We start from the raw sequence: 14,098 nt of genomic DNA on the forward strand, positions 1-14,098 counted from the left end.
TCATTTGGATATTGGGAATGAAAGCCTCATTATTTGGTCTTTGTTTGTTTACTCTTATTATGAAAATTCTCAAGCATACACCAAAGTGTGTAGAGCAGAAGGATCCCGGCCCTTCCGAGTACTTATCACTCTGTTTCCCAAACTGTTTCATAGGCCCTCCTCCTTCTAATGCCCCCGAAGTGCCTGTATTTTTGTTTTGGGGGGAGGGGGGATGTCTGGAATATATTTTAAGGTAAATCCCAAACATCACATCATTCCCTGCTCCCCAAATACCTGTTTACACATCAAAGAAGGAGGGGGAAGAAGTGGAGCAGGGGAAGACTGAGAAGGAGGAGGGATGAAGAAGAGAGATTTCTGCACAGGCCCACTATGCCAGAATCAATAGTTCTAATAAGCTATTCCGATTGGCTCTGAGAGGCATGAATTTTAGCCCAGGGCCACAGTGCTAATAAGCGACAAGGGCAAATTCAGGCAGCGCAAACAGCAAGGCCCATACTCATCACCAAGGCACTGAGGGGGGGGCAAGGGTGCCAGTCCGACGGAACAAAGTTGTCTGGGAACCCCACCTGCCCTAGAAGTCCAGATGAGCGAGTAGTTGAACAGTTTTTTACCTTCATTGTCATTCCTTTCTGAAATTATTGCCGGCCTTTGGTAAAGACATGAACCTGAGCTTGTGCAGCCTGGGTTACTGATCTTGGGGTTGCTGAAGAGAGTAGGTGCCAACAAAGAATGAAAATCCCTGCTGCCTGTTTTCCTTCTGAGAGTCAGGAGGGAACAGTCAAGACCCCATACAGTGCACTGCCACTTGGAGCCCTGGCTGTGGCAGTGGCGTGGCCCACCAAAGCCAGGAGCAACAGGCAAGACCCCAGACCCCAAATGCTAATGGAACACCCTGGGGAAGACAAAGGAAAGGCAGAGAGTCAGCGGAAACCTTCCCAAAGGACATTTCCCTCAGTTTCATCTGGGAGCTGACATTCAGCTGGTACACACACCCCTTCAGCCACACAAAGTTTGGTGACTAGCCTCTGGCCAGAACCTGCTGTATGTCTCCCTACCCTGAACCCTTCCCAAGATCCCTACCATGGCCTCGCGATCCATGCACTGGGCGTGTAACACTTGACTCTGCAGGGGTCCCCGGGCCAGGTTTTGGTTAGTTAGTTGTCCGCGCTGTTAAAGATTTGACTACTGTTACATGTTTGACTCTCGTCTTTGGTGATGGTACCTATTTCATAGGAAATAGAAGCTGGAATCCAGGAAACAGGCTGCAAGATGAAATGAAAAAGTGGATACAAAGCTTCTAATCAGAGCCAGACACAATCGGCAATCAACTATATCCCAGTCTCTCCCCTCTTCTCTGATCTGTACTTTCCTTAATGAGGAATGAGACTTTAAGTTGACTTTTTTTTATCTTCAAGTCTCTCTCTCTCTCGATTCCCTAACTTGCCTCTCTTGCCTTCATTTCATCCTAGAGCTTGTGCCCATGACTTCTTTTCTAAGTAAATATTAACCCCCTTTGACTCTGAATCTCTGGAAGATTCTCAGTTCCCTATTTTCGCTGGCACTGTGACAGGTCCTCATTTCTCCTTCCCACTCCTCTATATTTATAGTTTTCACATTTTTTTGGCAGGTTGGCTACAGAACACTCAAAAATTGCAAAGAGAAATATTGTGTTCTGGAAATTCGTCCGAGCATTTTTTTCCAATATCGTCCTTATGCTCTTCTGATCCTCTCTTGAACTGTTGGACTAAAACAGCTGACGCTTCCACCAGCAACCAGAGTCATCCTGTCCACCACTGTGGGAACAGAGGGTGTCCATTTGGAACTGAAGACTGAGCCTAAAGTCTGGTGGCCCTTTGGTGCCAGGATAGCAGGTATGGGACGGGTGGGACATGGAGGAAAAGCATCATGGTAGAGGTCTCCATTCGACCAGGAAAGCTCACAATGAACCAACAGGTCCATTTCAACATCTTCTGTATTTTCCTTATAACCTGTTTCATTCCAGAGTGGATTTGAGATCATTTAATTTGATTCTTAAATGTTTCCCATTTCAACCGGAAACAGACTCATCCTAGGGGCTCCCAAATTCTGCCTCATCTTCCTAATCAGTTAGTACCCCAAATTGGGTATGATAGTGCCAGAACATTCTTCCATGTGTATTTTATAACAGACTAGTATTTTATTAGTTTTTTTTCAAACTAATAAGAATGATAAGGGCAACTTTTTTTTCTTTTAAAGCATAGGCAAAATCACGAAAGACATTGAAATGAACCTAAAAGATTACAGTGTCTTCCAAGGGAAAACAGGTGTTGTCTCATGTACCCTTCTGGGCTGACCAATTCTATGGGATATTCTGTGCCTTTCTTGTCTTTGAGCTATTTTGTAACTCTATAGATTGTACATAATTGATGTGGATGCAGATGATCTTGTCTAGCTATATGTAAATGAATTTTGTCCACTGGAAGTACAGTTGACCCCCTTTCCTTTGGTAGAAAACAGTTTTGCATCCATTTGCATTCTATTTGCATATATATTTACATCTATCAAAGCAAATTCCTTTATGTATTACTGATTGTATATGTGTCTGCCTTGAGATTCTTGCTTGAAGTGGTGGTAACCTCTTAGTGGTTCCCGAGCTAATGAATGAATTAAACAAAATCCCTTCAGGCGTTCATCTCATATTTCTAAAATGGTCCTTATTTAATCTTTTTGAGAAAATGATACACTAGTAAACCATGACAAGATTCTGGTAAATGAAAAGTGCAATGAAATCAAATCTGAATGAATTTTAGAATTACCTTCAATGTGACCCAGGCTATGCCAGAGGCAGAGAATGAATGAATCTCAAAGACATGGCTTCTGGCCCCCAGGAGTTACAATAATCTGTGTCAACATTGGCATGCCTGAGAAATGCATGTGACTTTCCCATCAGGGTTTCCCCGGGGGTTCAGTTAACCTTTCTCTTCCAAGCTATCCTCTCTTTTAGTGATATCAACTGTGCCCTTGGTTTCAGCTCCCATTCCCAGCCAACATCTCTCCCACTGATACACGACCATCTGTTTCTTTCCTACCCACCAGGCCCATGTAACTGACTACCTACTTATGCTATTTCACTGATGTCCCACCTGTGCCTCAAAACCCAGCATGTTCGGGCGCCTGGGTGGCTCAGTGGGTTAAGCCGTTGCCTTCGGCTCAGGTCATGATCTCAGGGTCCTGGGATCGAGTCCCACGTCGGGCTCTCTGCTCAGCAGGGAGTCTGTTTCCTCCTCTCTCTCTCTCTGCCTGCCTCTCTGCCTACTTGTGATCTCTCTCTGTCAAATAAATAATAAATAAAATCTTAAAAACAACAACAACAACAACAAAAAAAACATTATAAAACCCAGCATGTTCAAAACTTGATTCATCATCGTTTCTGAAAGAACGGCTTATCCTCTTTTGTTTTGTTTCTTTAGAAATGATTCTACCAATGCCAGCGGTATGCACCAGAAACCAGGAAGGAATCATACAGCTGAGCCAACCTGCTGTACTTTAAAACACTTGACCACAATTCTCCAGTGGATACTCAACCCTGGCTTCAAACTCCCTTGTCTCTCCGGTGAGTTTGCTTTCCCTCTAATGGATGACCGTTTCACACCTTCAAGACTTGCCTCAACAATCCCTACCCCCACCTCTTCTGAACTATGTCACCTCACTCCCAGCTCCTGTCCTAGGGATGAGGGAGCAGAAGGCAAGCTGAGGACAAAGCAGAAACTGGCGCCCTACACCCTCTCCCCATGCCATATGTGTAACATTCCTCATGCACTCCTGGCTGCCCTAAAGGAAAAACGATGCTTAACTGATAGAGATCCCAGTCTTGCAGGACAGGAGTCTCCCTTCATCTACAAATGTCCTAGCAACTTACAAGGAAGGAAGAAGCTTTCTCATCAATAGCCTGACTTCCAGAGAACCATACCTCAGTTTCCGGAAGCCCTAACATCACCCTCCCCTCCATAAAATTGAGGGAGGCTAAGGGGGAGGGAAGTGTAATAAAACTGAATTTCTTCTAAGCCCAAAGCCCACTGACAAGGATGTGTGATAGGAGGAATGTAACATATCTCCAGGAAACTCCCGACTGTCTTCATGCTTTACCTCATTAGAGGCAAAAACAGCCTTGACTTGACAATAACCAGGTCTCCCTCATCCTGAATTTCTTCTTTAGCATATGACAGTCCTTCTGGACACCCACTTTGTCCTCACCTTCCTCAGCTCCCAGTCAACCATGCCTCTGTCTGAGCAGCTCTTTCTGCCCCTGGGTCCTGTCCCTGTGTTTTAATAAAACCACCATTTGCACCTAAGACGTCTCAAGAATCCTTTCTTGGTCATCAGCTCTGGACCTCACCCCACCAAACCTCACCTGTGTTCCAAAACTTCATCACTAGTGTCACACTTCATGAAAATAAAAGCCCCTTGTGCAGGAATTCCCTTATCTTACCACCACCCAATCAAATCTATACCTACATTTGTATCCATTTTTAATTTGTTTTTAGACATTTACTCAACAAATATTTAGTCAGTACTTACTGTGTGCTACACACTGCCCTGAGTGTTTGTAAATCTGTGGCGAACGACACAGAAAAGTCCGTGGCATCATGGAATTTACATGGTAATTGGAGAAATGTACAAGAAACACAGAAAGAGTGGAAGACAGAGCAGGTTTATTGAGAAGAGCAGACATCCCCAGCTGGGGTTTGTTCTTCCTTATGCCTGGGATTTGTTCCCTCCAGCCCTCTCCAGGACTTCACTCCCAGGGTCAATATCAAGTTCTCATTCCAATGGATCCTTCCAGTCAGAAGACAAATGACCTTTTTCTTAAAAACAAAAGGAAAAAACCCAAAACAAAGACTTCCTTTAACCTTCTATCTTCCTATAACAACCTCCATATTTCTCTCCCCACCTCATTCCCAGCATAGCTTGTAAAATATTTGTCTACACCTGTGGGTGTAGGGTACCATGTCCCCAAGGGTAGTTGAAAAATCTCTATAAAGAATCCTTATGTGCAGATCATTTCAAGGGAGTCCATTTCCAGATCCAAACTCCATGTGTGCTCTGTTGGATAGGTGATATGCCCATTCTTCGGTCTGATATCAGGATACTCCTCTCCTTCCTGGAAGATCAAGACACTCCTCTCAGATCTTATTAGAGTGTAGGACTTGGGCTGATACCAAAGTTGAAATACCAGTTTTGTTTCAAATAATGCCCTTCTGTGGGCAGTCCTGGGGCTCTGCCTTTAGGGCTTCCTCTCCTTATTAGGGTAAAGGTTAACATCGGAAAGGGGATTTGGGCAGATGTTGGAAGTGCTCTGACATCAGAATAACAATCAGTTTTGGTTAGTGACACTCATTCCTTCATATTTAAATTAAACAACATATTTTTAGGGACATAATAGGAAAAAGAACAAGTAAGGATTTTAATGGTTTCATTCCATTCCAGTGTGGTTTGGGAAATAAAATAACAGAAAATGAGACTTTAAAAAAAAATCAACTTGTAGCAGGCAAATGTTATTCCAATGAAGTCGATCCTTTCCTATCTCATTTTCTTTTTCAAGATTTATTTATTTATTTGGTAGACACACACACACACACACACACAGAACACAAGTAGGGAGAGCAGGGGAGGGAGAAGGAGGCTTCCTGCTGATCAGGAATGTGGGCCTTCATCCCAGTCCCCTGGGATCATGACCTGAGCCAAAGGCAGCTGCTTAGTGACTGAGCCACCCAGGTGCCCTCTATCTCATTTTTTAAATGTTTAATATTTTCAACACGTAGTTAATAAAATATACATATATTGTGATGAAAAGTTTATGATTAAAAAGTTTCAGATGCCCACTTAAAAATGTGCAAGGTGTGTGAATTCTCATAGGCGGTCGATGCACCATACACGCCTATCACTAGCAAATGTGGATGTACTCGGTGTCTCTAGGTTCCCGCTTCCTTAGTGCCCTCTTAATCACATGGTTTCTCTTCCTACCATCCTGGACCTGTATTCTCAATTTGCTTCTCTATTTCATCTCCGCCCCTTTGAAGAGCTTGATTCTGGGTCTTCTGTAGCTATGTGTTCACTCTCTCTCTCTCTCCCTCGATCAGTCTTTCACAACCTAGCACTATTGATACCTGGGGGGTGATTCTCTGCTGTGGGGCTGTCCTGTGCCCTGCAGGACAGTTAGCAGCATCTCTGGTCTCTAGCCACTAGATGCCAGCAGCACCCCCCCCCCCCGAAGTGGTGACCACCAAAAATGTCGCCATATATTGTTCAATTGGCCCTGGGAGCAAAACTCCTTGCCTCCCAGCCCCAGTTTAAAAACCACTGCTTTAGCCGATTCCATTCAGCATCATTGATTTAAGTTCTTTGTAGAAGCTGAAGGCTCTGAAGTTAACGTCTTTAATTCTAACCCGCCCTTGGAGCTGAGAATCACATGGCCAGCTGCCTGCAGCATATTTCTCCATGAATATGTAACAGGAGTCTTATTTTCACCATGATTTCTATCCTGCTCCCTCCTCAACCTGTTCCTGTCCCATTCTCCCCATGTTAGTAAACAGCATCCCCACCTCCTACTGGCTAAAGCCTCAGCCCCTGGGATAAATTCCCCCTTTCCCTTTTCTCGTATCTAATCCATCAGCCAAACCAACTGATTTGACCTCCAAAACAGAAGTCAGACTTGCTCACTGCTCTTTATATCCACTGCTCCCATTTGAATCCAAACCCTGAAATTTTTTTTGCACTTCAGACACTGTTAACAGTCATTGGTCCCATGACTACACCTACACAGATATTTTACAAGATCGCTAATCACCACCAAGTTGCCAAACCCAATGATTAACCCTCAGATCCAAATGACTCAACCTGTCAGTCCTATAGACATAGAAGTCCCTCCACTTCTCTGGAAATATTCTATCTTTTTCATTGTGATGTTGGCTCTCCCTTCCTCTTTCACACTGGTCAGTGATGATGTCTCCTTTCCTGGCTGGGTTTTTTTGGGCTTCCTGACCTTTAGACATCAGTCCTGTGCTCTGGGACTCGGACCTTCTGCTTGAGTTTTCTGTTGTGTTAAAAAAAAAAAAATTCAGCTGAGTACATTTTAAAGAACCTATTGGCTTTATTCAATGATTCACGAAATGGGAATCATCCTGCCTGCAGACTGAAAGGAGCTCGGAGGAGCAGTACAAAATGAAATACTTTTATAGGCAGAAGAGAGGAGGAGCAAGGAAGTCACGTCAGGCAAACAAGGCAGGTTGGTTATGGCCAGGTGACTTGGCTTCTGGGGATGGCAGGGGTCCGAGGGAGTGGGGATCAGGTGGTGTCTGCTTGCCTGGGCTCAGATTCCATTTCTGGGAGAGCTGAAATCATAATTAAGTCTGGTTTGGGGGACATGGGGCTTAGCATAAGCAACTCCATTTTGGGCCTCTTGTTTTGTTTTTAATAGTTACTTCATAACAAATAATAACAAGTTTAGTAACTTTAAACAGCTCAGTTTACTATCCTACCATCTCTAGCTGTCAGGAGGCCAGACACAGCTTAACCAGGGTCCTCGGCTCTGGGTCTCACTCAAAGGAGGAGAGAAGGCGCCCACCAAGCTGTGTTCTCACGTGCAGGTTCCACTAGGGAAGGCTCTGCTTCCAAACTCACTCGGGTTGTTGGCAGAACTCATTTCCTTGTAGCTGTGTGATTTGGGGGGCAACCCATGCTGGGGCGGGCCAGGGAGATTCTCCAGGCTGTTAACTGGAAACCATCCTCAGCCCCCAGAGGCTGCTTGCGGTTTCCTGCCATATAACTCTCTCCACAGGTGATTCTGAACTTGGCTCTTTGCTTCTTCAAGTCCCGGACAGCCTCTCACTCCAATCAGTAAAACAGTCTGATTTAATATAATGCGATTATAATAGTGACACCTTCTTACCTTGCCAAATTCTACTGGTTAAAGCAAGTCCTAAGTCCCATACACACTCCCATCCATACTCACAGGACAAATACCAGGGGACAGATATCATGAAGCTGCTTTATCATGTTGCCAAACACACCTCTGTCCATACTCACTGCGTAGGTAAGCCCACTTCTTCTCATAGCTTGAACCCTATGTCCTAACGGTGCTCATATTTGTGCCTCCAGCCTGGACCTCACCCATGAATGCCAGACTCGTGTGTTCAGCTGCTGGTTGGGCATCCCCATGTGGATTCAGCCACCATCTCCAGAACCAAACACCTGTTGCCTATCAAACTTGCTTCTCCTGTCGTCTTTCCCATCTTAGCAAGTGGTAACGTCACTGTTCCAGGGCCTCAGGCCCCCAAAATTGTAAAATCATCCCAACTCTTGTCTTTTCCGCACACTCCACACTTAATATATTTACAAATCCTGCGTGTTTTGTCTTCAATATACACCCAGAATCTCCCCCCTTCTCCCCACCCCTGCATCTACTGCTCTGGTCTGGGCCAATACCCCCTCTCACCCAGATCAGTGGTCCTCAACCAGGAGAGTTTTGTGCACCTGCTCCCCCCCCCCAGGGGATTTTGACAGGGTCTGGACACACTTTTCATTGTCACAACTTGGGAGTGGGAAAGGGCGCTCCTGCGATCTAGTGGTCAGTGCACAGGACAGCTCCCCATAGCAAAAATTAATGTGGCTCCAAATGCCAGCAGTATAGAAATCTCAGTCTACATTAATGCAAGTAGCATCCCCACTCCACAACTCCGCAAGTCCGTTCTGCACACAGCAGCCTGAGTGATTCTTTTCTTTTCTCTTTAAGATTTTATTTATTTATTTGACAGAGCGAGAGAGAGAGATCCATGTAGGCAGAGAGGCAGGCAGTGGTAAAGGGAGAATCAGGCTGCCTGATGATCAGAGAGCCCAATGCGGGGCTCGATGCCAGGACCCTGAGACCATGACGTGAGCTGAAGGCAGAGGCTTAACCCACTGAGCCACCCAGGCACCCTGATCTTTTCTAATCTAAATCAAGTCAAGCCTCTGAAAGACCCTCGATCCACACCTAAGAAGCAGACACCAAGCCTCCACTGGATGCAAGTTGCAACAGGTTTATTGGTTACACAGTTGGGGAGCAGATTATATAGGGCAAGGTTGGGGTGGCGGGAAGCGAGCTTACAGAAGCAGATGCTTGGTTACAGGAATCTGATTGGTTAACTTAAATCAAGCATTGTCAGGCACTGGGTTTAAGGCAAGGACACAACGGTTTGTTCTGGTGGGCCTTGGCTCAGCACTCTGGAAAGTCCCAGGTATACTCTATTCCTCATTTGTCTTTTCTTTTGACAGACCAGGTGATCACAGACAATAGACATCCTGGTATGTGTTGCCATCCGGCTATGGGAACAATCAAGCCTTCAGCAAGGGGATAGGGGGTATTTTGGGGACATCAGGTTACTTAAACAAGCCTTTAGCAAGGGGAGAGGGGTCTTTCACTTCTTCAAAACCATCCAAGCTCTTCTCATCTGGCACAAAGTTAAAGGCAAATCTTTACAATGGCCTTCAAGACTTTATGTGATCTGACCCCACTACCATCCTTACCTACCTCCTACCACTTGCCGTCTTGCTCATTTTTTGCCCAGCATTATTGGTCACCGTGTCATTCTTTTAACACACCAGATGTGCTCCCACTTTGGGCTTACTGTTTGCTTTGTGTGGGATGCTCTTCTCCAAACAGCACAACTGCTCATTCCTTAATTTCCTCCAGGTCTTTCCTCAAATGAGGGAGACTTCCCTGACACAGTCCCATAGAAAATACCAACCTGCTCCCCTAAACCCCCACACCCCATGTCCACTCACTCAGCTTAGTTTCCTTCCTACCCCACATCAACCCCTGATATGTATATATATTTATTTGCTTCATTTATCACTCAACAACTAAAATGAAAACTCCAAGAGGACATCAACTTTATTTTGTCTCTTGTTAACTATTCTGTCTTTAGGGTTTAGAACAGTACCTGACACATAGTAGATGTTCCGTAAATATTGGAGAATGATTTGTTTCTATTTTTGCCTTTTCTCTATCCATTCTTTACACAGCAGCCAAAAATGATATTTTAAAAATGCAAAAGGAGTCCCATGACCACCCTCCACCCACCAGTGTAAAGCCCTTCAACGGCTTTTCGTTGTGCTCAAGCCGCAGCTGACATTCTACAGCCAGGGCTAGATTAAGATTTCAGAGTTCTTAATCACTGGAAAGACGATGGTGTTGTCACCACCAGAGATATTTAAATATTTTTGAAGATTAGATCCCAAAGTAAGTGTGCTAAAAGCCTAGCAATATCCGATTTCACAAACTCAGATTTCATAAAATCTCATTAGTCTTCTCACCTTGTGTAAGTTTAATCTTTCCTCGGCTCCCTTTTCTCTTCTGTTTCAGGCACTCACCATACTTTGCCAGAATGACCATAACGGCCTTCCAACCTGTCATCTCTTCTTCAGGAATATGCCCCTTTCCCTCCCCTCCTCACACCAATTCATCCTCTAAACTTATTCTAAGATGATCACTCTAAAATGTGCATCTCATTGTGTCCTTCCCCTACAGGAACGTACTCAATAGTTCCTAAGGACGTGTGAATTTCCTTGGTGTGGTATTTTTCCAAACCCTTTGCTTGCAAGTGGCAGCAATCCAAAGAAAACTGGAGGAACCAAAAGGGAAAAGCAAGCAAACAAACAAAAAACAAAGGAATGTCCAGGTTCCTGTAGGGGTGGATACCACAGAAGTTCATACAAATCCAAAAGAAGACGGGGCACCTGGGTGGCTCAGTGGGTTAAGCCTCTGCCTTCAGCTCAGGTCATGATCCCAGGGTCCTGGGATCGAGCCCCACATCGGGCTCTCTGCTCTGCAGGGAGCCTGCTTCCTCCTCTCTCTCTGCCTGCCTCTCTGCCTACTTGTGATCTCTGTCAGATAAATAAAGAAAAAATCTTTTTAAAAAATCAAAAGAAGAACTGCAGAACTAAAATTTCAGAATCAAGAACTAGGGACTGGAAACCGGCAAAACACTTTTCTCTTTGTCCATGTCTCATGTTTACTCGTCTCCATATGGCTGCTTTCTTCTCTAGTCAGACTCTTCAAGTGTCCAGGAAGATGGCCATTGCCAGCTCCTGAATCCCATCCAGCAAGGCCAGTCACTCGCCTAAAGAGAGAACCTTGTCTTCCTGTCATTTACATATCAATCCCAGGGAGACTCTGATTGGTCCTATTGGTGTCAGGTGGACCAATCACTATATGGGTTTATATGTGTGCCCATCCTCCCCCAGACTGCATAAAGCACAGGTGAAATTTTTTTAAATTAACATATAATGTATTATTTGTCCCAAGGGTGCATGTCTGTGATTCATCTGTGTTACACATTTCACAGAACTCACCATATCACATACCCTCCCCAATGTTCATAACCTAGCAACCCTCTCCATACCCCCTCCATCCCCGCAAACCTCAGTTTGTTTTGTGAGATTAAGTCTGTTATGGTTTGTCTCTCTCCCCATCCAATCTTGTTTCATTTTTTCCCTCCCTACCTCCCATGACCCCCTACACTGCATTTCAAATTCCTCATATAAGAGATATCATATGATAATTGCCTTTCTCTGATTGACTTACTTCACTTAGTATAATGCCCTCTAGTTCCATCCAAGTCATTGCAAATGGCAAGATTTCATTTTTGATGGCTGCATAGTATTCCAGTGTGTGTGTGTGTGTGTGTGTGTGTGTGTGTGTGTGTGTGTGTTTATTACATCTTCTTTATCCATTCCTCTGTTGATGAATATCTAGGTTCTTTCCATAGGTTGGCTATTGTGGACATTGCTGCTGTAAACATTCAGGTTCACATGCCCCTTTGGATCACTACATTTGTATCTTTAGGTAAATTCCCAGTAGTGGGATTGCTGGGTCCTAGGGTAACTCTATTTTCCTCTTTGAGGAACCTTCATACTGTGAAGCACAGGGGAAATTATCCAGAGTGAACGGTGTTGTGTACCCAGAAAGAGGAAGATGAGAAAGTACAGCGGTCAGGCACAACACATAGCCCACAGTTTCCACCATTTACATGATCTCTTCGATTCCACTTTTCCCTGCTCCTTCCGCAGGTTCTGTGCTTGAACCACAGTGAGCCCCTGTGAATTCGTGGATGGCTTTGGCTTTCTCTTACCTGCATCTGGCCACACCTGCTGCTCTCTGTGCCTAAAACCCTATTTTCTGGCTTGTTATACAAAGATAATACTTCCAGACATTCTTCACACATCGTACACCTCATACATCACCTCGTCCAGGAAGTCTTTGTTTGGACTTAGGGGTTTTATTGTCATTTAGGGATAGTAAGGCCAACAGACCAGGAGATCAATGCCGTTGAAAAGACAATTGGTTACTCACAGATCCCAGAAGAAGGGGGCTGGTGCAGCCACCAGGGAGGGGTGGGGGAGGACAAAGAGGAGCACCAGGATCTGTCAGGATGGGACTGAGGATAAGAGCCTTTATTGTGGTTTCTGTAGGAAGGAATGGGGGTAGTAGGGATGGTAGGTTGGGACTGGCTGATTTGGACACTTTCAGCAGGAGCTGGGGTATAATGGCTGTCCCTGGTTGTCTGGTACTTGGCCCTGGGGTGATTCGGACCCTGAGTAACAGTTCCACAGAGAAGGTGGTCAGGAATTCAGACTCTAGATTCATTGCTTTGCATTTAAAAACCTCACTCCCAGCTGAGGGGTAACTCTCTCTAGGAGCTGACCAACCCTGGAGGGGCAGTCCTTCCAGCTTCAGCAAGCACTCATGATGGTCAAAGTATCAAAATATGGAAAATAAAGGACGGTTACTCGTCTTCCCTGATTTTTTTTCTTTTTAAACTTCTTTTATTTAAATTCAATTAGTTAACGTAGAGTGTATCAATAGTTTCTAATGCAGAGTTCAATTATTCTTCCCTAATATTTTTTTCACCCTCTTCCCCTAAATCAGGTTTCTGTGACTCTTCCTTCTGATCCCATAATAACCAGTGCATATTTCTGTCCTTGCATGGTGACAGCGCCAACAATAGCATCCCAAGTGACAGCATAGCAATGTTCAACCTTCAGATTCCTTTGAGGGAAGAGGGTGAGAACTTGAAGCCATTTTAATTTCGATGTAATGGATGTGTGACCTCATTTGATGTGGGTAGCCTGTAAGACTGCACTTCTAGTCTTTACTCATGTGTCTTAAAAATATTTTTATTCATATTTTTTTATTAAAATGATGACAACAAAACTCGAGGTGTGCTATATATCCTGAATTTCCACCATCACATTCACTTATAGAGCCATTGTTCATTCATCCTCATACTGATTATTGAATACGTTTTTTTCTCTGCATTACTGTGCCTATCTTCAACCTTCCAAATACACAATTAACCAGGAAAATTTAAACTCTGACTGCTCTTTTAAGAAATTCAGGCTTGTAAATATCCGTGCATAGAAAATCAAAACAGTATGCCTGATTACACAAGGACCCCTCCCACTGCTCAATGTATGGTGCCTTATTATCTTTGTATGGTGCCTGGGTGTGGATTAGGAAAAGAAGCACCTTCCTTTGCATGGTTGCAGCTGTGTGCTGTGGAGATTGCTTGGGGAGCAAAGCACAGGTTGGTTTTTAGCCCAAAGTGTCTCCTTCTGGTAACCCTTAAAACGTCAGGCGAAGATGCTGAATGTGCACTATTTTGCCCCAATGGGCGTAGCTCAATTCATGTTCCTCCCTGGAATTTCCTCCCAGACCGGATAGTGTTATACAATAGCATGTGAGGGACTAACCCATCACTGTGTAAATTTATGCTGCCATAATAAAATGTGCATGTTTCTGTTTAGGAGTCTGAACACGTATTTGACCTTCTTAGTGATTCAACTTTGAAGCAAAAACTTTTTTCATCTTTTCTTCAAGACTTTGGGTTAAATTAAGGGGTGCTCTGAGATTTTAAGGCAAATTGTCACGAGTCAGCCTTTATCTACAGTTACTTATTTCTGTAATCATATTTTTCTCAAGACACAAAATACACGTACACACAAAATAAAACACAGATACAGTTTAGATGCAACCTCAAATTGTCAGGCAGGGCTGTTGAGTCCACATTTTTTAATCATC

Source organism: Mustela lutreola, chromosome X (assembly GCF_030435805.1).
Source record: "Mustela lutreola isolate mMusLut2 chromosome X, mMusLut2.pri, whole genome shotgun sequence".
Lineage (NCBI taxonomy): Eukaryota > Metazoa > Chordata > Mammalia > Carnivora > Mustelidae > Mustela > Mustela lutreola.